Raw genomic sequence first — 25,192 nt, 5'->3', positions numbered from 1 at the left:
GAACTCCTTCAGACATTACAGACATACAACAGTACTTCTGTATTAGGTCAAGCGGCTACAACCATGTTCAAACCTGGAAAAAAAACCCAGAACCCATGGAGATAGCTTATTAAAGTAATTCTTTATGAAACATCTTTTGTCAAACTTATATGAAAATCTGAAACAAACTCATGGATGCCTTTATAAATGGCCGAGCAGTAACGTTCTTGCACGTGGTCTGAAGCATTTTTGAATTATTTTTGAAGCATCCACAGTAAATATACAGTACATGATTTCAGCCCCATTCAGATTTAATAAGAAAATGGCAAAATGTATAGTCCATATTCTTTTATTTGGGAGTAAAATCTATTGAATTCATTTCTGTACTACAGGCCATTGAAGCTGACTGTAGATCTGTAGGTCAACAGTTCAAATCTCATGACCGGCTCAAGGTTGACTCAGCCTTCCATCCTTCTGAGGTGGGTAAAGTGAGGACCCGCATTGTGGGGGCAATATGCTGGCTCTGTTAAAAAGTGCTATTGCTAACATGCTGTAAGCCTCCCTAAGTCTAAGGAGAAGGGCGGCATAAAAATGGAATAAATAAATACATCAAACATTTCATGATTAAAAATACTTCTATCGGAACTTCACCTCTGAGAATTATAAAGTACATATTAGGTTATGTACAATGAAGAGTTTCTAACATCACCAATGAAATATACTGCATAGGCATATTTTTTCCTCATTAAAGATAACTTTTTAACAGGTCATCATAAGCAAGGGAAGCAATAGCAGTATGGATTCTTTAAACTCAGGGCAAACAAATACAGGGAGACATTTGCTAAGCGAGTTTTGCAACATTTTACAACTTCTTGCCATAGTTAAGTGAAACTCCGCAATTAAGTTAGTAACACGGTTAAGTGAATCTGGCTTCCCCCTTGCCTTTGTCAGGTCATAAAAAGGGATTACATGACCCCAGAACACTGTCATAAATATGACTCATTTGCCAAGCATCTGAATGACCTTGCAATGGTCATAGGTGTGAAAAATGGTAATACAGTAAGTCCCTTTTTTCAGCAACCACTGTAACTTTGGTCACTAAATGAAATTGATGTAAGTTGAGGTATTTGACTTGTATTGTATTTCAATATCTCTTATTCTGTATAGTGTTTGTAAAAAACATTTGGACTAGCTCAGCTTTCTCAGTTACTTAGACCAGATATACTGGAATATATTGTAATTACTGGGTGTTTTTAAAAAAAAAAATAGGACTTTTATCCTTTCCTATATATCATGTGTTTGTATGTATGTATATACGGTACATGCACAAACACGCACACACATACTGCTTAAAAAAATAAAGGGAACACTCAAATAACACATCCTAGAGAATGAATGAAATATTTTCATTGGATACTTTGTTCTGTACAAAGTTGAATGTGCACAACAGCATGTGAAATTGATTGTCAATCAGTGTTGCTTCCTAAGTGGACAGTTTGATTTCACAGAAGTTTGATTTACTTGGAGTTATATTGTGTTGCTTAAGTGTTCCCTTTATTTCTTTGAGCATCACAGCTTCCTTTTTGCCTCTAGGCCCAACCTAGGGCCATTTCCAAGGCATAGCTGACCAACTATATTCTGTATGTGTCACATGTTTTTGCTGAATTTTTTCTTATCCTTCATTTAAAAAAAAATCAGTAAAAACATGTGATATATGTGTGTGTGTGTATATACATGTTTCAGCAAAAACATATGATACATATATATATATATACAGTGCAGAGCTGAAGAGATTGGATACTGTAGCCTAGAGCAGTGTTCCGCGAAGAAATAAGCTCAGCTTCTGGTCTCGCAACTTTTTGCGAAGAGAAAAAAGTTATGTGACCGGAAGCTGAGCTTGCTTCTTTGCGCCTTCCAAGTTTTCCAGCAACTGTGGCGCTCCGCCCGGCTGGAGCTTCCCTGTCAGCAGGTGAGCTTTGGGGCTTGGTGGGAGGGCAGCGGCAGGGCGGCGCACAGTGGGAGGGTGATGGCGGCGGCAGCGGCAGCGGGCAGGAGCCATGCCGTGGGGCGGTGGCAGGGTGGTCCCTCTCTCTCTCCCCCTCTCTTGCTTTCTCTTTCTCTCCCCCCCTCTCCCTCTCTCTTTCTCCCAGTAGCCGTGGGGCGACGTCAGGGTGATCAGCTGTGAGGCGGAGCTACGGAACAGAGGCACCGAGGGCGGCGGCTAGAAATGCTGGAATTGTGTGGCTGGCGCTTGCCTGCTGGCTGGACCAGGACGGATGCTCAAGCCCCACGTCCATGCCCAGCGTAACGCCAGAAATGTACGGCGTCTAGCCACCGCCGTCTGTGCCTCCGTTCTGGAGCTCCGCTTCACAGCTGATCACCCTGACGTCGCCCCACGGCTACTGGGAGAAAGAGAGAGGGAGAGAGGGGGGAGAGAAAGAGAAAGCAAGAGAGGGAGAGAGAGAAAGAGAGAGGAAGAGAGGGGGGGAGAGAAAGAGAGAGAAAGATATAGCAAGAGAGGGAGAGAGAGAAAGAGAGGGAGAGAGGGGGGAGAGAAAGAGATAGCAAGAGAGGTAGAGAGAGAAAGAGAGAGGAAGAGAGGGGGGATAGAAAGAGAGAGAAAGAGATAGCAAGAGAGGGAGAGAGAGAAGGAGAGAGGGGGGAGAGAAAGAGATAGCAAGAGAGGGAGAGAGAGAGGGAGAGAGGGGGGGAGAGAGAAAGAGATAGCAAGAGAGGGAGAGAGAGAAAGAGAGAGGGAGGGGGAGAGAAAGAAGGAGAGAGAGGGGGTAGAGAAAGAGAGAAAGCAAAACAGAGAGAGAAAGAGAGATAGCAAGAGAGAGGGAGAGAGAGGGGGAGAGAAAGAGAGAAAGCAAAAGAGAGAGAGAGAGAAAGAGAGATAGCAAGAGAGAGGGAGAGAGGGGGGGAAGAGAGAAAGACAGCAAGAGAGAGAAAGCAAGAGAGAGAGAGAAAGGGGGGAAGGAGGGTGAGGGAAAGACAGAGATAGGGAAGGAGGGAGAGAGAAGGAGGGCAAAAAAGAGAGGAAGGAAGGGAGAAACAAAGAGAGATGGAGAGAGAGGGGAAAGAAAGAGGAGGGAAGGGAGAGAGAGAGAAAGAGGGAGAGAGAAAAATACAGCGAAAGGGAGGAAGAGAGATATTTTTTGTCCAAACTTTTTTTACACCCCCCCCCCCCCCGCTCAATGTTCCCCAGGATTTTGTAAATGTGAATAATGTGCCGCGGCTCAAAAAAGGTTGGGAAACACTGGCCTAGAGGATAATTCTCTGCCTTACAAGGCAAAGGTTGCAGGTTCAAGTCCCAGTGGGTATAGCTAGCTGATGAGGCCAAAATAAGGCCGAAATAGATCTAACAACAATGATAAAAAACAACATGTAACAATCCAATTTAATAAAACAACTAAAAACCCTTATTATAAAAACCAAACATACACACAAACATACCATACATAATTTGTAATGGCCTAGGGGAAGGAATATCCTAACTCCCCCATGCCTGGCGACAAAGGTGGGTCTTGAGTAATTTGCGAAAGAAAAGGAGGGTGGGGGCCGTTGATTCCAGAGGGCCGGGGCCGCCACAGAGAAGGTTCTTCCCCTGGGGCCCGTCAAACGACATTGTTTGGTCGACGGGACCCGGAGAAGGCCAACTCTGTGGGACCTTATCCTTGTGTGTCCAATAAAGAATTCTATTCTATTCTACAAAGTGCTTGAAAGAGGACCCTGCTAACATAAAATTTACTTCAATCTCCTACAAATAATTCGTGCAACCTCCTTTCCTCCTCCATGTTTTTTTTAAAGTCTACGCGGGAATTTCATGTCTTTTTTTAAGACCCTCGCGGTTTCTTCCAAAGCGGAATAGAGTTAAGCCTACAAGCATCGCCACAACACAAGCCTTTGGGCCTTCCATTTTCTTTTTCTGTGAAAAAAGAGAAGAGGAAACTTTCCCCAGGTTGAAAAAGAAGAAAGTGAGAGAGAGAGAGAAAGAAAGAAAGAAAGAAAGAAAGAAAGAAAGAAAGAAAGAAAGAAAGAAAGAAAGAAACAACAGTTGGTGGAATCGTGGCTGAAACGCAGCAAAAGGTGAGCCGACCTCAGCTGCTGGAACGGCTCCGAAGCTCGTTATTTGTTCCAAACAAAGCACGGTAGTGTTTATAAATAGGATTACCAGACATCCGGATTTTCCCGGACGGGTCCTGTTTTAGCTCCAATGGCGTTCCGTTGGGCCTGGAAACAACAACAACGGGGGGAAAAAACACCCAACCGAAACGTCCGCAGCGGCGGCGGGGATGGAGGGAGTGGGGAGGGCGGGGCCGAAACACCAGAAGCGGGCAGGAAATAAAGGGGCGGAGCTTCGCAACGGTAGCGTCTGAGATAGTGCCGTCATTCTTGCCGCCTCCTAATTGGTGGGTGAAAGAAAGGAGGCGTAGCCACAGAAGGCGCAGAAGCGCGTTTTGAAAAGTTGCTTTAGTTGGGTGATGGCTGGCTGCGTGCGGCTAATGCACGCTAACGCTGAATGGCCTGCTAGAAGCTTTTGCTGTAATATATCGCTGCGATGTAATTCTGCAAACGTTAGCTCTTGGGGAGTTGGACCACAAAAGTATGATTTTACACAATATAATAATAATAGTAATAATAGTAGCAATAATAATAATAATAATAATAATAATAATAATTCATTAGATTTGTTTATATATAGACTGTGCAGGGGTAAAAAACCCAACAACAGTGGCAAGGAATTGTAATTTTTTTTTCCTTCAGGGAAACAGCAATTTGCTAAATTGAAAGCCTGGTTTAATGCCACTGACTCTTCCAGGAATGTTAGCCAACAGGCTGGTCTCTGGAGGAATACTTAATGTTTAAATCCAAATTCACTGATTGGGATAAAATCAACTACAATTGATTTATTCAATTTCAACATCAATATAAATTCTCAATCACAACCAGTCTTAATGTTAATCTCAAGAAGGAGCATCACATTCACAGTAGAGGCTTATCTCTTTCTTTTTTGCTTAGCTCTCTTAAAGGGACAAGTGTTGGAAAATTATTTGTGGTGCCACTTCCACATCCTAGCTTCATGGATTGTATTGCATTTAGTAGTGCATGAGGCTCCCATGTGGGCAGAGGTGTGTTTTTGCCTATGAATATACAGTCAAGTCCAGAACGCTTGGTTTTGGGTATCAATATTGATTTAGCAAGACGTTTGAGATTTCAAAGAGCAGACATTGGTTTGGTGAGAATCTGAATTGGTACCATAAACCTTGATAGGAGCTCAAAGGCTGCCAATATCATATTAGAAACGAGAGTTATCTTGCAGAACTTGTGTTTAAAATATTTCCATTAAACTTAAAAAAATATTAACAGCTAACATTTCCTGAAAAATAGTGGGATTTGAACTTGCAGCCTTTGCCTTGTAAGGCAGAGAATTAACTTCTAGGCCAGTGATGGCGAACCTATGGCACCAGTGCATGTGTGTGCCAGCCAGCTGATTTTTGGCTCACACAGAGACTCAGGGAGGGCATTTTTGGTTTCCAGAGAGCATCCAGGGGGATGGGGCAGGGCAGTTTTACCTCTCCCAGCTCTAGGAAAACATTTTGGAGCCTGGAGATGGCAAAACACGAGCTTACTGGGCCCACCAGAAGTTGGGAAACAAGTCATTTCTAGCCTCCAGAGGTCCTCTGGGAGGCAGGTGAAGCTGTTTTTGCCCTCCCCAGGCATTGAATTATAGGTGCATGTGCGATAGTGCATACCCACACCCTTTCAGCACTCGAGGAAAAAAAGGTTCACCATCACTGCTCTAGGCTACAGGATCTGATCCCTTCAGCTTTGTACCAGGGAAGGCCCAAGCCAGGGCCATTTCAAGGCAGTTAATTTGTTCATAGCTGACAAACTTCTGTACGTATCACATGTTTTTGCTGAATTTAAATTAAGGGAGACTAGGATAGATCTATTTGGCCTTACTTTGGCCTCATCAGCTAGCCATACCCTCTCACTAGGATTTGCACTTGCAGCCTTTACCTTTAAGGCAGAGGATTAACCTCTAGGCTACAGGATCTGATCCCTTCAATTTTGTGCCAGGGAAGAGTTATATATTTTTTCTGTCGGATCACCCTGGTATATTGAAGGAGCATCACATATAGTAAAAGGCCTAAATGTTGGGCTGAGAGGCAAAAAGGAAGCTGTGGTGCTCCTCCAATATACCAGGGTGATCTGACAGAAAACACACACACACACACACACTATAATATAAAGTAATATAAGAAGGGGCGTTGGTACGTACCTGATATGCTTATTCTCATAGGATGGAGCTATCCTCCAAGGATGGGATGACCTTGTCCTCTAGCCAATTAGGACTGAGTCTGAAAACAGTAGAAATATCCCCCTCCATCCTAGGTTTCCCCTCGTTCAATGAAGGACGAGATCAGACTCTGCGTGCAGCTTCCAACACTGATGAACTTTATACAAACATATAAACAGTGACAGATGCTGCATAGACCACTGCCAGTTAGGCATAAACATTAACAGATACAAAAAGAACTCCTGCTATCCAGACCAGAAGGGTGGGAATTGGAGGCTAGCTCCACCCTACAAGAATGGGGATATCGTGTGTACCTTTGTCCCTTCTCCATAGTGGATGCAACTAGCCTCTAAGGATGGGACATGCCAAAGTGGCCTATAATTTGGGAAGGTTACCCATATCGGGCTGGGATCATCCTGACACATTCCTGCCTGCTCTAAGACCTGGTGGCTGAAATCCGCCTCGCCCGCCGCGAAAGCATCCAGTTTATAATTGCAGATGAATGGGATCTGAGAAGACCAAGGGCAGCTCGGCATACCTCCTCAATCAATGCTCAAGCAGTCCAAGCCCAGAGGTTGCTGTGCTGCGCGCCAAATGGGCTGTCACCCCAAGGGGGGCGGGGCAGAGGAAGGAGATCATAAGAGAGAGAAATGACTGTGTGAATCTAGCAGCCCACCATCGGGGAGGAGGCTTTCCTTCCCAGGGAGGCAGGCTGGAACAAGACGAATAGAACCTCTGTTCGTCGAAAGGCGGATGTGCGGTATATGTATATGTCCAGAGCTCACCTCATGTCGAGCATGTGCCATTGTCTCTCTAGTTCAGTAGATGGGGATCGGGGGGAAACAAGGGAGAATGGTCTCTTGTGCTCAGTAGAAATATGAGTTCACCTTTGCAGTAAATATAGGGTCTAACCTCAACACTACCCCATCAGGATGGAAGGCATAGAGGTTGCTTCGTACCGACAGAGTCGTCAGTTCTGATATCCGATGGACTAAAGTCACTGCTACAAGAAAAACCACTTTGTAAGAGAGATGGCGAAGTGAAGCCGTTTGTAAGAGCTCAAAGAGTCCCCTTATGAAAGAATTGAGGACCTTGGGCAGATCCCATGTTGGGAATCTGAACGACTGGGAGCATAGATTGACCGTCCCCCTGTGGAACCTTTGAATCAGAGGATGCATTGAAAGAGAGTACAGTGACTGATAGGATAACACCGTTGACAAGGCTGCTAACTGGCGACGGAGGGTATATGGGGAGAGGCCTTCAGCAAGGTCATGACGGAGAAATTGAAGAATATTTACAGTGGAGAGGTCGAGGGGTGAGTACCCCACCTTTTTATACCATTCACAAAAAGCCCTCCATGTTGCGGAGTAGATCTGCTCTGTGGACGGCCTCCTGAAGGCCAGCATAATTTGTAATAATGTCCTCAGGGACCGGATGGTGTTTCAAAGCGAGCCACTCAAGCACCAGGCGGTCAGTTGCAACCAGCGTGGATCTGGATGCTGAAACAACATAGGCTTCAAAATGTATATCAGCTTTAATGTAAAATTGATTTCTTCTGTATTTATTATCTCCCACAAATTTATGTGCAACATATGAATTATTCCAATTTATTGCATACCTAGAATTTTTACCATATAGTAAACACTTCTATAAACTTATGACTTACAAACTTTACAAAAAATTCCCCAAACATCCAGTGTCATTTGCTTATATCAATATCTTTTATTCAAGATGAGATGGTATGTTGTTCAGATTGCAAGAAGCAACATCATTGTGTGGGAGCTCCTACTAATAGTCCCCAGAGTATATGTTTATGGTGCAAGTAGTCTGCTTTTGTTTGGTAAGACTTCTGTCTATAGGGAAGGAACAATTATGGCAGCATATTTTATTCACTAATATTAATTTCTAATATGCCTTAATAATGAGAACAATTTGGGCACTGTCGTCATAGGTTTAATGTGGAGCAAGTTAAAGAAAAGAATTAGTGGACTTAATGTTAGTGATAAAAAGGTGGTCAACAGGATCTAGGGTTATAACCTAGCTTATGTTGAATCATGACATAGTTGCTACCACAGTCATAAATCATTCATAGAGAAACTTATACTGGGAGAAGATGAAAAACGCAGTTTAACGTCAGATTAGATAATATGAAATTAGACATTTTAGAAATGGGAATGAAATGAAATCTACATGTGCAGATCTTTAAAGCATAGTAAGTGAGAATGTTTAAGCTACAATCAAGGTTTGTGTGGCAAAATCTCAAAATCTCAAAAAGTGCAAAAATGCTCATTAGTTTTGAAGAAAATCTAGGAAGTCTCTAGGACAGTGACGGTGAACCTTTTAGACACCAAGTACCCAAACTGTGCCTGTGTTCATGCCCAAACTGAATGTGCAGATATGAGTGGACATGCACCTGCACAGACATGTGCAAACATGTGCATGTGCAGATATGCAGCGGTGGGCTACAAGCCAGAACGCTAAATTGCGCTCGCCGCCGCAGCTCATAAGTGCTTGCGGGACCAGTGCAATTTTGCTTCTCCAGCAGAATCGCACATGGAGCCGCAGGTGTGCCCGTGTTGCGGCATGCATGGAAACAAAAAACCCTCACCAGAACACGTGCGCACCTGCGGCTCCATGCGCAATTTTGCTCCACAGGTGGAGAAGCAAAATCATGCTGGCCCCGCAAGCACTTATGTCCTGCGACGGTGAGCGCAATTTATCGTTCCGTCTTGTAGCCCACCACTGCAGATACTGTTTGTGTGTGCACATGTGCAGCAGAGACCTGAAGATCAGCTGGCTGGTGGGAAGCGGAGCATCCCAACATCGGCAGCACAACAACAGGTAAGATGTTTTTCTTTTGTGAGCTTCTATTTTGTTGTTTGCAGGGGAAAAGAAGCTCTCGATAGAAACGCCACGGAGATCTGACCTGGGATGATGGCGCGTGTGCCAGCAGAGAGCGTTCTGTGTGCCACCTCTGGCACGTGTGCCATAGGTTCACCATCACGACTCTAGGAAGACTGACAGATTATAATAGATTTTAATTTCAGGTAGCAAAATGAAAAATATTATTGCAGTAGATATTTTTGCTTTTGCGCTGCTGGGTATTAGAGGTTGACATGAGCGAGGAAATAGTACAGGAGGAACCTGTTCTCAATGCGTGTGTGTGCAGAGCTGCCAAAAGGCAAGAACAGTTCTAGAGGAGAAGGACTACTCAGGAGTAAGGCTTGGGATAATTGGCCCCTCCCATAGGCTTTATAAGTGAAGCAAACGAAAGGGTGACTTGCAGGAAGCAACTCATTTCCAGATCTTGTCTTTGCAACTCAAGCCTCCACTTTGTTCTTGTTTAAACTTGGCAAAGTTTCCTGCAACTGTTCCTTGGCAGCTTGCCAAAGAAGAGCAAGGTTCATGTGATCTACTTTTCCCTGGAAAACTTTTAGTCAGACTTGTTTGATTCCGCTTGGACTTATGCTGACTGCTAATGACAATAATTAGCAGTTGTGACAAAGAAAAGACTTGCTTTACTTTATTTGGACTTAGGATGACTGCTAATGAGAACAATTAGCAACGTTACACAATAAAAAGAGGTTTGTGAGACATTGTTTGTGCTGTGTTACTATCAAAAAGCCAAGGTTCGAATATACAATACCATATCTAGAAGATGCCTTCAAGAGGAAGAAGGGGAAAATGCGTTTGCAAACTGTAGTTGTTTAAAAAAGGACACCAATAGTGAATGATGGCCAGCATATAGTTTGAACAACTGTGTTCATCATATGGAAAATAATGGATATCGACAGAGAGAACATTATTTTTAAATTTATCAATAGTTATAACCAGGAGTGCTATGAGTTTCTTTTTATTAGATAAATAAAGCTGCTTTCTTATTGCAAGAGAAAATGACTGTCAGTATTTCGAGGCATCAGAAAATGAATCCGGGATGATTACAGCCTTCAGATTGTTTTTACTACTCCAAAGCAAGCTGGCCATATAGATAAAGATATATTGAAGCATGATTTTACTAAACAAACATGTATTCATTCAGGAGAGGGAAGACAAGTACAGTGATACCTCGTCTTACAAACGCCTCGTCATACAAACTTTTCGAGATACAAACCCGGGGTTTAAGATTTTTTTGCCTCTTCTTACAAACTATTTTCACCTTACAAACCCACCGCTGCCACTGGGATGCCCCGCCTCCAGACTTCTGTTGCCAGGGAAGTGCCCGTTTTTGCGCTGTTGGATTCCCCTGAGGCTCCCCTCCATGGGAAACCCCATCTCTGGACTTCTGTGTTTTTGCGATGCTGTGATTTCACTGATGCTCCCTTCACTGGGAAACCCCACCTCCGGACTTCCGTTGCCAGCGAAGCACCCGTTTTTGCGATGCTGGGATTCCCCTGCCATATCGCAAAAACACAGAAGTTCGGAGGTGGGGTTTCCCATGGAGGGGAGCCTCAGGGAAATCCCAGCAGCGCAAAAAAGGGCGCTTCGACTGACAAAAGGGGTGAATTTGGGGCTTGCACGCATTAATTGCTTTTCCATTGATTCCTATGGGAAACATCGTTTCGTCTTACAAACTTTTCACCTTAAGAACCTCATCCCGGAACCAATTAAGTTTGTAAGACAAGGTATCACTGTATACTGTACATTTGCTGAAAATCTTAATCTTTGTTCACATCATCATTCTTAACTGCATGACCACCAAATTCTGTCTTTGAATGTAAAGGGATTACAAAAAAGTGATGTGTAGTAACTTCTCTGAAGTTACCAATGCAGGACACATTTAGTATATTTTAAAAATCTGATGAGAGTTCTGCAAGACTTTTCTGGCTTCATGTCACTTGTTTTGAAGATACATGATAATGATAATCTGATTCTTGCACCAAAGGCCTCATAGACAAATGGCAGAGGAGATCCTGTTTGATTACTGTATATTGTACAGTGTTCCCTTGATTTTTGCGGGTTCGAACTTTGCGAAAAGTCTATACCACGGTTTTTCAAAAATATTAATTAAAAAATACTTCATGGTTTTTTACCCTATATCACGTTTTTTCCCGCCCGATGACATCATATGTCATTGCCAAACTTTTGTCCACCTTTAATAAATATATTATTAATAAACTTTAATAAATAAACATGGTGAGTAATAATCTAAATGGTTGCTAAGGGAATGGGAAATTGCAATTTAGGGGATTAAAGTGTTAAGGGAAAGCTTGTGATACTGTTCATAGCCAAAAATAGTGTATTTACTTCCGCATCTCTACTTCGCGGAAATTCGACTTTCGCGGGCGGTCTCGGAACGCATCCCCCGCGAAAATTGAGGGAACACTGTATATATGTTATGTTTTGGTCAGGTTGGTAATCTGAAAAGATTTAGATAAAGTTTTATAATTTTCCTAGTACACCAGAAATGAGTCAAATCTTTTAAAATGTTGAATGGAACTCAGAATAGTTAAATCCCCTCGCCAATGCCAATCTAGAGGGATAACAGAAAGTACAGTGGAACCCCGACATAAGAGCTGCTCTACTTAAGAGCAACTCGAGATAAGAGCTGGGAGGGGAGAGATATTTTTGTTCTACTTACAAGCCCAAATTCGAGATACAAGCGCCAAGGAGCTGTCTCCTGAAGCCAAACGCTAACTTCCGCGTTCGGCTTCAGGAGACAGCTGCGAAGCGGCGCGCGTGTTTTAAAAGGTTACAGCCGGCCTGGGGGGCTCGGGGGGGGGGGTGCTTGCAGCTTTCTTTCTTGCTCTTTTTCTTTCTCTCTTTTACCTTCCCTTCTATTTCTTCTTTTCTTTCTCCTTCCCACCTTCTTCCCTCCCTCCCTCCCTTCACTCATTCATCTCTTACTCTCCCCTTTCATAAGTTTCCTTGCTTCCTTCCTCTGTTCCTGTCCCTTCCCCCTTTCTTTCTTTCTTTCTTTCTTTCTTTCTTTCTCTTTTTCTTTCTCTCTTTTACCTTCCCTTCCTCTATTTCTTCTTTTCTTTCTCCTTCCCACCTTCTTCCCTCCCTCCCTTCACTCATTCCTCTCTTACTCTCCCCTTTCATAAGTTTCCTTGCTTCCTTCCTCTGTTCCTGTCCCTTCCCCCTTTCTTTCTTTCTTTCTTTCTTTCTTTCTTTCTTTCTTTCTTGCTTGCTCTTTTACTTTCTCTCTTTTACCTTCCCTTCCTCTATTTCTTCTTTTCTTTCTCCTTCCCACCTTCTTCCCTCCCTCCCTCCCTCCCTTCACTCATTCCTCTCTTACTCTCCCCTTTCATAAGTTTCCTTGCTTCCTTCCTCTGTTCCTGTCCCTTCCCTCTTTCCTTCCTTCCTTCCCACCCTCCGTCCATTCATTCACCCATTCCTCTCTTGATCGCTTAATGCCGGTCCCTGGTGCAAAAAGGGTTGGGGACCTCTGTCCTACAGGATTGGGTGGCAGAGAAGTTGAACATATGTAAATTTAAAAGTTTAAGAAAGTTTACAAGTTAAGTGAAAGAAACTTCATTATTCATTTATATGTACATGTACATTTCTTCATTAAAAACATGTCTTTCTGCATAATTTAGACTAACTTTGTGAGTTTTTTGAGGGCTGGAACCAATTAAAATTATTTACATTAATTCCTATGGGGAAAAGTCGTTCGAGATAAGAGCTGCTCGACTTAAGAGCCCAGGTCCGGAACGAATTAAACTCGTATCTCGAGGTACCACTGTATGTAACAACTTGGCTGTTCAGTTACTTAAAAAGCCTTTATTTTGAAGGTACATTTTTATGCAGGTTTCCTCAAGAGATGTATTGAAAAGTAACCCATCACTATTGAGAGTTCGATATCACTACATAGCAATGTTACGAGATTGATTCAAACAATGGAAGCTGATAGTGTATTAGGTATGTATCTATATTTCCTCTGCAAAGGAATAGCTTACTCTGATGTTAGTCATTCAGATTAAGGTAGGATCATCCAAAATTGGAGTTATGGAAGGTGCTATTGATTTGCATTAACAAGTTGAGCCATTCACATAAAAGCAATGGTGCATAGGAAGCAGATATTTTTAAATCATAAAATATTGTTCTAGCAAGAACAATAAAAAAACCCTGCAGTGCTCTGAGTGCTGGACAGATTACAGTTTGGTCCAGTCGATTCTCAGTCTACTCATACCCCTTTTATATCGGAAGCAAGCAAGGATTGTCAGAAAGTTGTTCAACATCAGAAAACTAAAAAGAAAAGTAGACTATATACAATGTGTGTGTGCGCGCTTGTGTATGGTGTGTGTGTATATATATATGGCTAGCTGATGAGGCCAAAATAATGAGGGTATGGCTAGCTGATGAGGTCAAAATAAGGCCAAAATAGATCTATCCTAGTCTCCCTTAATTTTCAAATTCAGCAAAAACATGTGACACATACAGAATATAGTTGTCAGCTATGAATAAATTAATTGCCTTGGAAATGGCCCTGGGTTGGGCCGAGCAGCAAAAAAGGAGCTGTGATGTTCCTTCAACATACCAGGGTGATTCAACACAAATAACATGTAACCCTTCCCTGATACAGAGCTGAAGGGATTGGATACTGTAGCCTAGAGGTTAATTCTCTGCCTTATAAGGCCAAGGTTGCAAGTTCAAGTCCCAGTGAGGGTATGGCTAGCTGATGAGGCCAAAATAAGGCCAAAATAGATCTATGCTAGTCTCCCTTAATTTTGAAATTCAGCAAAAACATGTGACACATACAGAATATAGTTATATATCTTAATCTTAAGCACCGGGTTCGTATCATGAAAAGTTCGCATGAAGAGGGGTTCGTAAGTCGAGGTATCACTGTATTTCATTCATTCAGATTTAGGATGTGTTATTTGAGTGTTCCCTTAATTTTTTGAGCATTGTATATATAGCAATAGCACCAAATAGCACAAAATTGTATAGAGATACCTATATAATAACAAGTTGGGGATTTTTTTTCCCTGTCGGATCACCCTGGTATATTGAAGGAGCATAACAGCTTCCTTTTTGCCTCTTGGCCCAACCCAGGGCCATTTCCAAGGCAGTTAATTTTTGTTCATAGCTGACAAACTATATTCTGTATGTGTCACATGTTTCTCTTAATTTTAAAAAGTTCAGCAAACAACATTCAATACATACACACACACACACACACACACACACACACACACACACATACAGTACATATATATATATGTACTGTATATGTATATGTATATATACTGTATATATATGTGTGTGTGTGTGTGTGTATATATATATATATATATATATATATATATATATATGTATGTATGTATGTATACGTAATACACACGCATGAATGCACGCACGCACACACACACACACATATATGCAGGCTAAATCCCCAACATTGTTTTTATCAAACAAATGTTATTACATGGGTATCTACAAATTTTGTGCTATTGACTGAAAACTAAACATTATTACTTAGAATATGTGCATATTCCAAGACCTTGTTATATAGCTAAAGAGTTTGTGGTTTAATTATCAAGGTTGAAGTGATATATGAGGGAAACAAAACAAAACAACAAAATCCTATCTGTTCGTGTCATGTGTTCCTGGCTCTCAGTTGTGTATCCAGCTGCTAAATTCCATTAAAGGGGAGTTAAAAATACATTAAACATTTTCCTGTTGCATTGCCATATAAACATCTACTGCAGTTGCCATAGGGACAGTAAATTAAGCAAATCCTGGTCAGTGTGATGGCAAATGAAAGGGGGCTTTTTAAAAAGGGTAATCCTATGACAAGAAATATAATTTATCCATGTTACAAAATAATTGTAACAATAGTTACCCATTTAATATTCTCTTGAGCCTTAATGTTCATGAATTTAGGGCTTGTCATCCAGAATAAAAGGGCTGCACTATTTCATGTGACTACAGATTCATTCCTCAGCTCATTTTGGAGAAAATTTAAACCTGAGAATCTCCCAGTGGGTATTGCTAGCTGTAGAATGCTCTTAAACTAAACACGGCACATCTGTGCCAGCTTTTAATGTAAGGGCTAAAAGGATAAATCAAATAGTTTGGCACCTTGCCCATATCAGTCAGCTATGCCATTTCATTCTCTTCTTGCAGCTGTTTACCAAAAATAGAACTAGAATAGTGAGCTGCAGATCATATGCCATCCAGAAGTAGAATCATATGCAGGCAAGAAATGTGAACAATGTTGGCTTACTACACATGCTATCCACCTTGACGGTAAAGTGGGGGGGGGGATGTAATTTAGATAAATTTAAAGTATCTGACACTTTTTACTATTCTACTGCAGGAAATTTATAGGATGGAAAAAGGGACAAAATTATGCAGGATTACATTATGAATAGCTTTTTAGTTTGACAGCTTGCTATGGTAATATATGGCAGTGTTCTTCAATCTTGGCAACTTTAAGTTTATTTATTTATTCATAAAATGCATTGGCCGTCCATCTTACCATAAGGTAAGTATGGGCGGCTCTAAGTTAAAGCATAAAAAGCTAAAACAAAACATTAAAAACCAAAGACACACAGGGGTGGTGGGGACAGAGTTGGGGGGTGGGTGGGATCTGTTGTTATTCAACCACCTCCATTGAGCTAAACCCCCCATACACACACACACTGTGGCCACAAGCCGACTGGAAAAGCCATATCTTTAGGCCCTTACAAAAAGATAGGAATGTTGGGGATAACCGCACATCAGGAGGCAAGATGTTCCAAGGAGTAGGAGCAACAGCAGAGAAGGCCACACCAGCTGAAATAATTGGACTGATGGGATCCACAATATGTGTCCTCTGTCAGCACGAGTGGTAGGGGCCAATCCTAATGGGGTGAGACAGCGCCTCAAATAACCTGGACCCATGACATGAAGGGGATCCCGACACCTTGAATTGCACCCAGAAGCTGACTGGCAATCAATACAGCTTATGAACAGCAGTGGTGTTACTGAAGCTATTCTTGGGGCCTCCTAAACTATCCATGCTGCTCCATACTGCACCAGCTGTACCTTCTGAACCCTTTTCAAGGGTATCCCCACATATAGAGAACATTGCAACAGTCTAGGGATTGAATGACTGAGTGGAGGGAATTCCTGTCTAGGAAGAACCACAACTGGTACACAACACAAAGTTATTCCTAAGTGAGACTGCCACCTGTCCTTGAACAGGAGTTGTGAATCCAGAAGAACACCCTAAATTGTGGACCGGGTCTTTCTGGGGACAGTAATACCCCATCCAGAGTCAAAGATCAAAAAGTCCCGGAGCCCGCGTATCCAAAGCCATTTGGTCTTTCCAAGGTTCACTTGAAGCCTGTTGTCCCTAATCCGGGAACTGTGAAAGGGCAGCCACAGCATCACCTGGGTCATCAAGAGTGTAGATATAAAATTGGGTGTCATTAGCATACAATATATATCTCAATATATATCTCAACCCATGCTGATGGATGATCTCACACCTGGAAGTTTCATATAGATGTTGAAAAGGAGTGGAGAAAGTACTGAGCCCTACAGTATACCACGGAATAGTAGCCGAGGGCTGGACTTCTCACTCCTTATCAATACTGATTGGAACCTGCCACAAAGAAAGGAGCCGAACCAATGCAGAACCCTGCCACCCAACCTCATCCCCTGTAGCCAGCCCAAAGGGGACACCATGGTTGATGGTATCAAAAGTTGTGTGCACTTCAAGTCATAGAATTCTGCTGGCTGAGGAATTTTGGCAGTTGAACTCTACGTATCTTAAAGCCGCCACCTTTGACAAACACTTGTTTACTTTCAAGACAAGCGGCCTGCCAAATGTAGTGTAGAACCAATTTGCCAGAGATCTGGAATTATTAACATAGAATAATTCATTTCTATATCCTTCTGGTTTTAAAATTAACGGCAATCAATTTTACTGATTTATATTAATTGTGGGGATGAAATCCATTTGGGGTATGCCTTGGGCAATGCAAAAGATGACTGATTGTTGAATTAACCACGTCTGCTAGAATTAGATCAGTCCTTTTTGGATAAAATACATCCCTGGATTATGCACAAATAAATAAATCACATTTATCTTCTTAGCTGCCTGATTCTAATGTGATACAGGCTTGTGTAAACCACTTTGGTGTCAATATTGCAGCATTGTATTCCGCTTCAATACAGTAACTGCAGCCATTGAGGAAAGCTAGCTGTATTGTTTTGAGAAATGTAAAGTTAAGGAAGGCTTCGACTTCTAAGCCTGAGGCCCCAAAAAGAAAATTCCCCACCACTGTTAAATTGTGATCCTTGTTGCTCATATTACAAAGATTGGTGACTCATTACAGGGTAAACAGGATGCTAATATTAGGAAAAATCCTCAACTGTTTTTAGTGGGTTTTTTAAAGAGGCAAGCTGCCTTGTCATTTGTCAGCTCAAAATTCTTTTCCCTAGCATTGATTTTCTTCCCCAGGGACAATTAGCTTGGCTTACTTTAGTATCATTCATATTTTAGAATGATATTTTTCTGTGGAAAATCAGACATTAAGCCCTCCCAAAATGGTTCTTTTGTATTTCCAGAAACAAATAAAAAGAACAGTTTAGAAATTGTTCATTATATTTTTTTCCAGCTGGTGATCCTCACCTACTCTGTATTGAACAACAATTCCCATAATCCTCGAGTCATCATTTTTTGGGGAATGATGATAGTTGTAATCAAATATAACTACCCTCATGTTGGAGCTCCCTTGCATTAATTTTTTCAAATTGTCTCTTATTTGTTATTGATTCAATTGTGGTCGTATCTCAAGGACTTCCTCTAATATTTTGTAAAAATGATTTTTTTCTTTTTAGTTACCTACCAAGAATAATAGGTCCAGCTGGATATATTGATATACATACATACAGACCTACAGACATACATACTGTACATATATTTGACACACACACACAAAAGCCCCCAACATATAACCCTTCCCTGGTACAGAGCTGAAGGGATTGGATACTATAGCCTAGAGGTTAATTCTCTGCCTTACAAGGCAAAGGCTGCAAGTTCAAGTCCCAGTGAGGGTATGGCTAGCTGATAAGGCCAGAACAAGGCCAAAATAGATCTATCCTAGTCTCCCTTAATTTTCAAATTCAGCAAAAACATGTGACACATACAGAATATATTTTGTCAGCTATGAATAAATTAACTGCCTTGGAAATGGCCCTGGGTTGGGCCAAGAGGCAAAAAGGAAGCTGTGATGCTCCTTCAATATACCCGGGTGATTCCACACCCACACAAAACCCCCATGTAACCCTTCCCTGGTACAGAGCTGAAGAGATTAGATACTGTAGCCTAGAGGTTAATTCTCTGCCTTACAAGGCAAAGGCTGCAAGTTCAAGTACCAGTGAGGGTATGGCTAGCTCATGAGGCTAGAACAAGGCCGAAATAGATCTATGCTAGTCTCCCTTAATTTTCAAATTCAGCAAAAACATATATGACATACATACACACGCACACACGCACACACATATATTATATGTGTTTGTGTGTGTGTGTATATATATATACTGTACATATAAAATAATTGATACAGCCCAAATGTTGAGATATAATTCAATCATCACATTAATTTATTTAACCTTATTTCTCTTTCCAAAATCATATCCACAAATGGATAATTGTAAGAAAAATCCAAATCATTAGTATCAGAATAAACATATCTCCAGCTTAAAAACATTTATACACATCATAGACATGAACTGGAGTGTCCACTAGGCATGGGCAGGACTCTTTTGATGAATGAACATATCTTAAGTTCATTAATTCAATTTCATTGAGGACTTCATCAAGGCTGTGGTTGACCCTGGGCGACCGGCCTCGCTTGACCGACTGGGTGGGTGTGTCTAACTTGATACCATTCCCCAAACTGCTGGTATGTTTCCTCTCCACACTGGGTAGACTGGGCCGAAGTCATGCTGGGTCAATTTTCCTCTTCTCATTGGGTAGACTGGGCCAAAGCCATGATGTTTCCTCTTTGCATTGGTAGAACCAGCCAAACAATACATGTAGACTGTATTAGACTTGGGTAGACTGGGCTGACGCGATACTGGCCTAATGTTTCCTTTTCACATTGGGTAGATGAGGCCGAAGTGATGCTCCTTATATTTTCCACGGCAGCCCAGTGAGCTGGATTTGACCACATTGCAGGCTGGATCTGGCCCATGGGCCTTGAGTTGTGATCCCTGGTCTATAGCATAGGAAGGGAGGGAGGAAGGGAGGGCGGGAGGCAAGCAAGCGGAATAAAGAATAAAAATCTTGATGTCATGAAAAGTAAGTTCCTATTACTTATCTGACATTAAGCCTCACTGAAAAACTCTTGGTAGAACTGAACAGAATTGTGCTGCAAAGACAGAGTAACTTTTAGATTCTGAGTGGAACTATATCCAAGTATATTCTTTCTAGATAAACAGAATAATATATAGACATCATGATTTAATTATTTCATTGAGCATATTTTGTTCAAACACAACATAGTAACCTTTTTTCCCCTTATCACTTAGTTTTGTAAACTAGATCAATACTTTTTTCCAAATAAGTATGAATATGACTCACTATCCCGACCCACACATTTGTAGAAGAGTCTCAATGCCAAGAATGGTACAATGGACACAGTTTTAATAAAACAAACTAAGATGCAGAAAATCTTCTGTAACTCCTTTTCACTTCCATCATTCTGGATTGTTTAGACTGGGGATGTTCAAAATTATATGATGCCAAAATAGTGGCATTAACATAATATTCTGCCAGAATTGACCTGGATTTGCCACTGTTTATGTTCTCAAGTAGATTTTTAAAATATATATATTTACGTGAAAATGTGAATCATTGTGACAAACCTGGTATTTATCATTGCTGATGCATAGAAATTTAAGAGTTTTTAGTATACATTCATCTGAAAAGTGCCCTCCTCTTGATCATCATAGCAGCTGCTGCTTTACAAATGTTCTAACCCACATAAATTCTTAATTCCTGCTTGTACTTTTTGCAATGGAGATGATACCAGTAAGGTAATAAGGAAAAGCTTCCCTTCCCCTGGGTAATGTGCATTTTTGTACCTTACGAGAATATTGAATAGACTTCATTATTTTTTTCAATACAAGTCTGAATTCTGCCATTTGATTACCTAAACTAAAAGCATTTCAATATGCCATCCATCACCCTGACTGGTGTAAAATGCTGAATATTCAGATTAAATTGGAACTTTTTTTCCCTGTGAATAAGGAATTTGGTTCAATTCCATAATACACAATGTCTCTGGAGAGAGGAAATTGAGCTGAAGGTCGCTGAAGGCAAGTGAGAAAATTGTATTATCCAAACACAAAATTCTTTTTCTTATCATCAAAACCTGAAATATAGCCACGGGGAATAAAGGGGTCAAGGGAGGATTCAATTAGAAATGAAAATAGAAAAGGTGCACTTTTCAACATGCCTTTCATTTCCCCAAACAAGTGAGATCCTTGAACTGCAGATTTACAGTAAACTATTTGTCAAAATATGAATAAGAATATCTAAACTTATTCTATAAGCTTGACTGAAATCCATGCTAGTTTGCATGAAAGCTTGCAAATCTCTAGAAGAAGTAAGTGCCAGACAGATGGGGGTTTTCACAAAGACAGTTGTTTGAAACAAAATGTAATTCTGCATGAACCTTTACTGTTATCCAACAAAACTTTTCTTAGAGAAGGTTCATGTAGATTTTTCTTATATTTCTAAATCTGTAAATCCAATTTTGACTGGAATGTGCATAGGAATAGTCTTTTCCTATTTGTTATTTCGCATTAACAATATTCAGGAATACAGAAGTAGCCTAAATGAAATAGAAATACAGTGGTACCTCTACGTAAGAACTTAATTTGTTCCGTGACCAGATTCTTAAATAGAAAAGTTTGTAAGTAGAAGCAATTTTTCCCATAGGAATCAATGTAAAAACAAATAATGCATGCAAACCCATTAGGAAAGAAATAAAAGCTCGGAATTTGGGTGGGAGGAGGAGGAGGAGGAAAAAGAGGAGGATGGTCGCTGCTTAAGGAAGAAGGTGAGCTGAGGGGAATAAAAAAAATCCAAAATTTTAAGCCTTAAAAAAAAAAAGAGGGACTCTGAGGCGGCGAGGAGGAGCACGCGCCTCCTGTACATTGGTGCGAGGCTGCCTCCCATACACTGGTAGAGAAACAAACCCAGGGGGAATGGCAAAAAACTGGACGGGCCTTTGTGCCACTCTCAAATATCCTGGGAAATTTTTCCTGGCTTGGATTGTTAAGTAGAAAATGGTTCTTAAGAAGAGGCAAAAAAAATCTTGAACACCCAGTTCTTATCTAGACAAATTCTTAAGTAGAGGCATTCTTAAGTGGAGGTACCATTGTATCCTTAAGTTCTGAACCAGACAAGAGTAGAACTCTAAACAATTTAGCTTGCCTTAATTCAGAATGATCTTTTTGGATCTCTCCCTTACATTAACAGCATTTCCAAATAAATGAAAATACTAAAGAGCCAATAAAACAAGAATGTGAGAATATACTATAATTCAACCGTAGTGTACCTGCTGATGGAAAATGCCATTGGTGCACATTTAGATAGGCAGAATTCCAATTCATTTGTCTTGGTGGATCTATATTCCATCAATTCTGAAAACAATGCCTTGGCTGCTTCTGAGCCAAATCAAGGCACAGTGCCAAAACGGCTTGTATTCCACTAGCTTATAAATATAACTTATTATTTCCTCTTTGCCTGTACATTCAGAATGTTAATTGAGGTGCTTTAATATGGACTTTCTGTAAGAGAAGTGCATAGCTGAAACAGTGGCTCCTACTAGCTTTAGGGTTGAATTAATTTAGGTCCTAGTTCAAAAATGCTTCTAGGTGCCCAGCTGTTTAAAAACTTAATTCAGGTTTATTTAGGTGGAATTGTTTTGAAATGGTTGCCAGTGTGTTTCATTTTATTTCATTTTTTTAAATCAATACTTTAATATGTTTTATTGTTTTTATACTTTCAGTTTAAGCAGACTTTAGCTTGGAAGTCAGTTTGGGAGAACAATGATCAAGATATGTAGACAGTAAAATAGAAGCATTTTGAAATTGGCATTTTGAAATAAAAAGAACACCTTTACTGAGAATCAAAAAGCAATTTTCAGTAAATATAAAATGTCATTCTCACAATCAATATCATAGGCAAGTTTAGATAAACCAATTATTATCATAGATTATAATTTGGAAAACCAATGGTTCTAAGTGATATTTACCATTCCCTCTATTTGTGTGATATGTAGTTACATATGAGGTCTTGAATTCTGTCTACTCTATATTAAATCTCCCTGTAGATTCATTCACAAGCATAAATTAATAGCAATCTTAGTATAATTTGCTGTTTGAACTGGTTTAACAATTAACAAATATTTCAGGATGTATATTGACAGAAATATAAAGAGTTGGTAATTGGAAATGTGAAATATTCTGAAAGTAGCAATAGCAATAGTTCTTAGTGCTCCACAGTAGTTTACAGCCCTCTCTAAGCAGTTTACAGAGATAGCATTTGTCCCCAACAATCTGGATCCTCAATTTTCTGACCTTGAAAGGATGGAAGTTTGAGTCAAAGGCTTGAGTGGACGAGTTAGAAAAACTGAAGAAGGATTGGTAGAAAAAACTCCACACGAAAGTTACTTACCAATACTAAAACTCTTTTATTAGGTGGATCACAATATTAAACTGATGTTTGCATTAAACAGAGTATCTCAGTACAATAAGTACATAATCATTGTAAATAAATCAGCATAAAATTTGCTTCTTGGGCTGACATCACTATTACTTTTGTTCTTGAACTATGCTTTTCTTCATGAAAGACAGCTGTAAAAACTGCAACACTCTGGGGGAATAAGTAAGAAATACAGATAGATTGCTTATGACATTTAGAAACAAAAAGCAGAACAGCATGACATGTAAATCTTTATACAACAAATCCAGATTAGAGACTGTGGAAAACCTCTAAGTAGCCTCAATATGTGCCAGCATGACAGTATAAGGAAAATAGCTAGTAAGATTAGAGACCTAGTCTTGAAATCTAATACCTTAGAAAATGCATTGATGGGAGAATGTGATTTGAGCCAGATACACGTTCCAAGCTCTCAGTCAGAAAAGAATGACTGGAAGATAGTTGGGTTGATGTGCTAAGAATAGGAAAGTAGAAATCTGATGATCTGTGAGTTATCCCTAAAATCATAACATTATGTTCCTAAAAAGTTAGACACCAGAGGTATGTACAGTGCAGAAAAGTATGCTTCGATTTACCTGCACATAGAGAAAAAAACCCCATGTGCTGTACAATTTGTCTTGATTCATTTCAGAATGGAAAAATTCAAAATTTTAACAGGGGTGGTGGTGATTCCATTATTTATTTATCTAAGCAAACACCTGCTCTGCTGCAATCGAAGTAAACTCTGTTTACAGTATATATAAAATAATAATTAAATATCCATGGTCAGGTTCAATGATCTCATATACAAATGCAACATAGAATTCCTAATACAAAAACCATAAAAAAATCAGTTTTAACATTTTCTGAAAATCTATCAAGGATGGGACAACTTTATCTCTGCTTCAAGACTGTTCTACATCAGGGGTCTCAAACCTTTGAAATTTTACAACTTGTGGTCTTTAACTCACAGAATTCCTCCGCCAGCATGCTCTGGCTGAGGAATTCTGGGAGTTGAAGTCTACAAGTCATAAAGGTCCAAGATTGGAGACCCTTGTTCTACATCATCAATAATGCCACAGAAAAGTACTTCAAGACCATCTTGAAGACATGGGTATATAAAAAGATGCTCCCTGGAGATTCTGATAATTTTGTCTGATACTGGTTGAACCAGGAAGTACTGTAGATACTGTATGTTGAGACACAAAGGGCTTTATAAGTAAAAACCAGCCCCTTAAACCAATCAGTACCCAGTACAGCACTCTCAGAGCTGATATGATCCCAAAGGTGATTGTATGTAAGCATATGGACCAAGCCAATCAAACCTTGCATTTCTGTTGCTTGGACATGAACTTCAGCATAGCTGGACATGCACATATACACAAGACATTCATACAACTTGGATGTTCTTAAAACTTCACTTGCTTTAATTTTATAAGCCACACAGAGCGACTGCCCATCTGAAGCCCAGTTTCTTCATATAAAGCAGTATCATACATACATTTTGCTAGACCAATCCTTGAATACAGCTCATCTGTTTGGAACCCGCACTGCATAACAGACATTAATATAACTGAGTGAGTCCAGAGATATTTGTTCTGACCCACTTTCCTGAAAAAAGATGGCAGCACAACACAGTGTCCCTAAAAAACTTATTTTAATAACAACAGCTATGAACTGTCTTACTTAGCAGTCATCCTAAATTCAAACAGAGTATAAACCAGTCTTTTTAGTGCAAGGCTGTTAATTAATGTGTGTGTGTTTGTGTGTGTGTGAGAGAGAGCATGTGCGCACATGTGCATGTGAGCATTTCATCTAGAGCAGTGTTTCCCAACCTTGGCCACTTGAAGATATTTGGACTTCAACTCCCAGAATTCCCTAGCCAGCTGGCTGGGGAATTCTGGGAGTTGTAGTCCAGATATCTTCAAGTGGCCAAGGTTGGGAAACACTGATCTAGAGGACTGTATTTTTGGGACTTCATATGAATCCAATCTGAAATGGTTCCAGATTGCAAACAGAGTGAAGCATGTGGAGGGTGCAGCATCTGAAAGCAATTGTTTTGTGCATGGAGTAATTTGGGTGCAGAGAAGTTTGCACATTACCAGTTAGGAATACATTTGCGTATCTTAATGTGGAGACTGGTGAGGGGAGGAGCATATTTCAGCCTTGTATTCAGCTGACCTCAAGCATTGTATCTATGGAGATTCTCAGTCATCCAAGGCAACTGGATTTATTTTTTCTTGAAGACATTTCAG

General features: G+C 40.5%; 1 protein-coding gene and 1 long non-coding RNA gene across 4 annotated transcripts in view; one reads left to right on the top strand and one right to left on the bottom strand.

Moving 5' to 3' along the window:
- The window catches only part of PPP2R3B (protein phosphatase 2 regulatory subunit B''beta), a 57,936-nt gene extending 53,666 nt beyond the window's left edge, over positions 1 to 4,270 (bottom strand). The window contains exon 1 of the mRNA XM_070750908.1: positions 4,154 to 4,270. The gene's annotated coding sequence lies outside the window, so the exon portion shown is untranslated. The remainder of the gene's footprint in view (positions 1 to 4,153) is intronic.
- Positions 4,271 to 4,442: 172 nt separating this feature from the next.
- Positions 4,443 to 25,192, top strand: part of LOC139167351 (uncharacterized) — a 109,662-nt gene continuing 88,912 nt past the window's right edge. For all 3 annotated transcript variants that reach the window (XR_011559109.1, XR_011559108.1, XR_011559110.1), the window contains exon 1: positions 4,443 to 4,585. This is a non-coding gene — a long non-coding RNA (uncharacterized lncRNA). The remainder of the gene's footprint in view (positions 4,586 to 25,192) is intronic.

Source organism: Erythrolamprus reginae, chromosome 4, assembly GCF_031021105.1.
Source record: "Erythrolamprus reginae isolate rEryReg1 chromosome 4, rEryReg1.hap1, whole genome shotgun sequence".
In the NCBI taxonomy this organism is placed as follows: Eukaryota; Metazoa; Chordata; class Lepidosauria; order Squamata; family Dipsadidae; genus Erythrolamprus; species Erythrolamprus reginae.
This window is presented reverse-complemented; position numbering and strand designations above follow the sequence as displayed.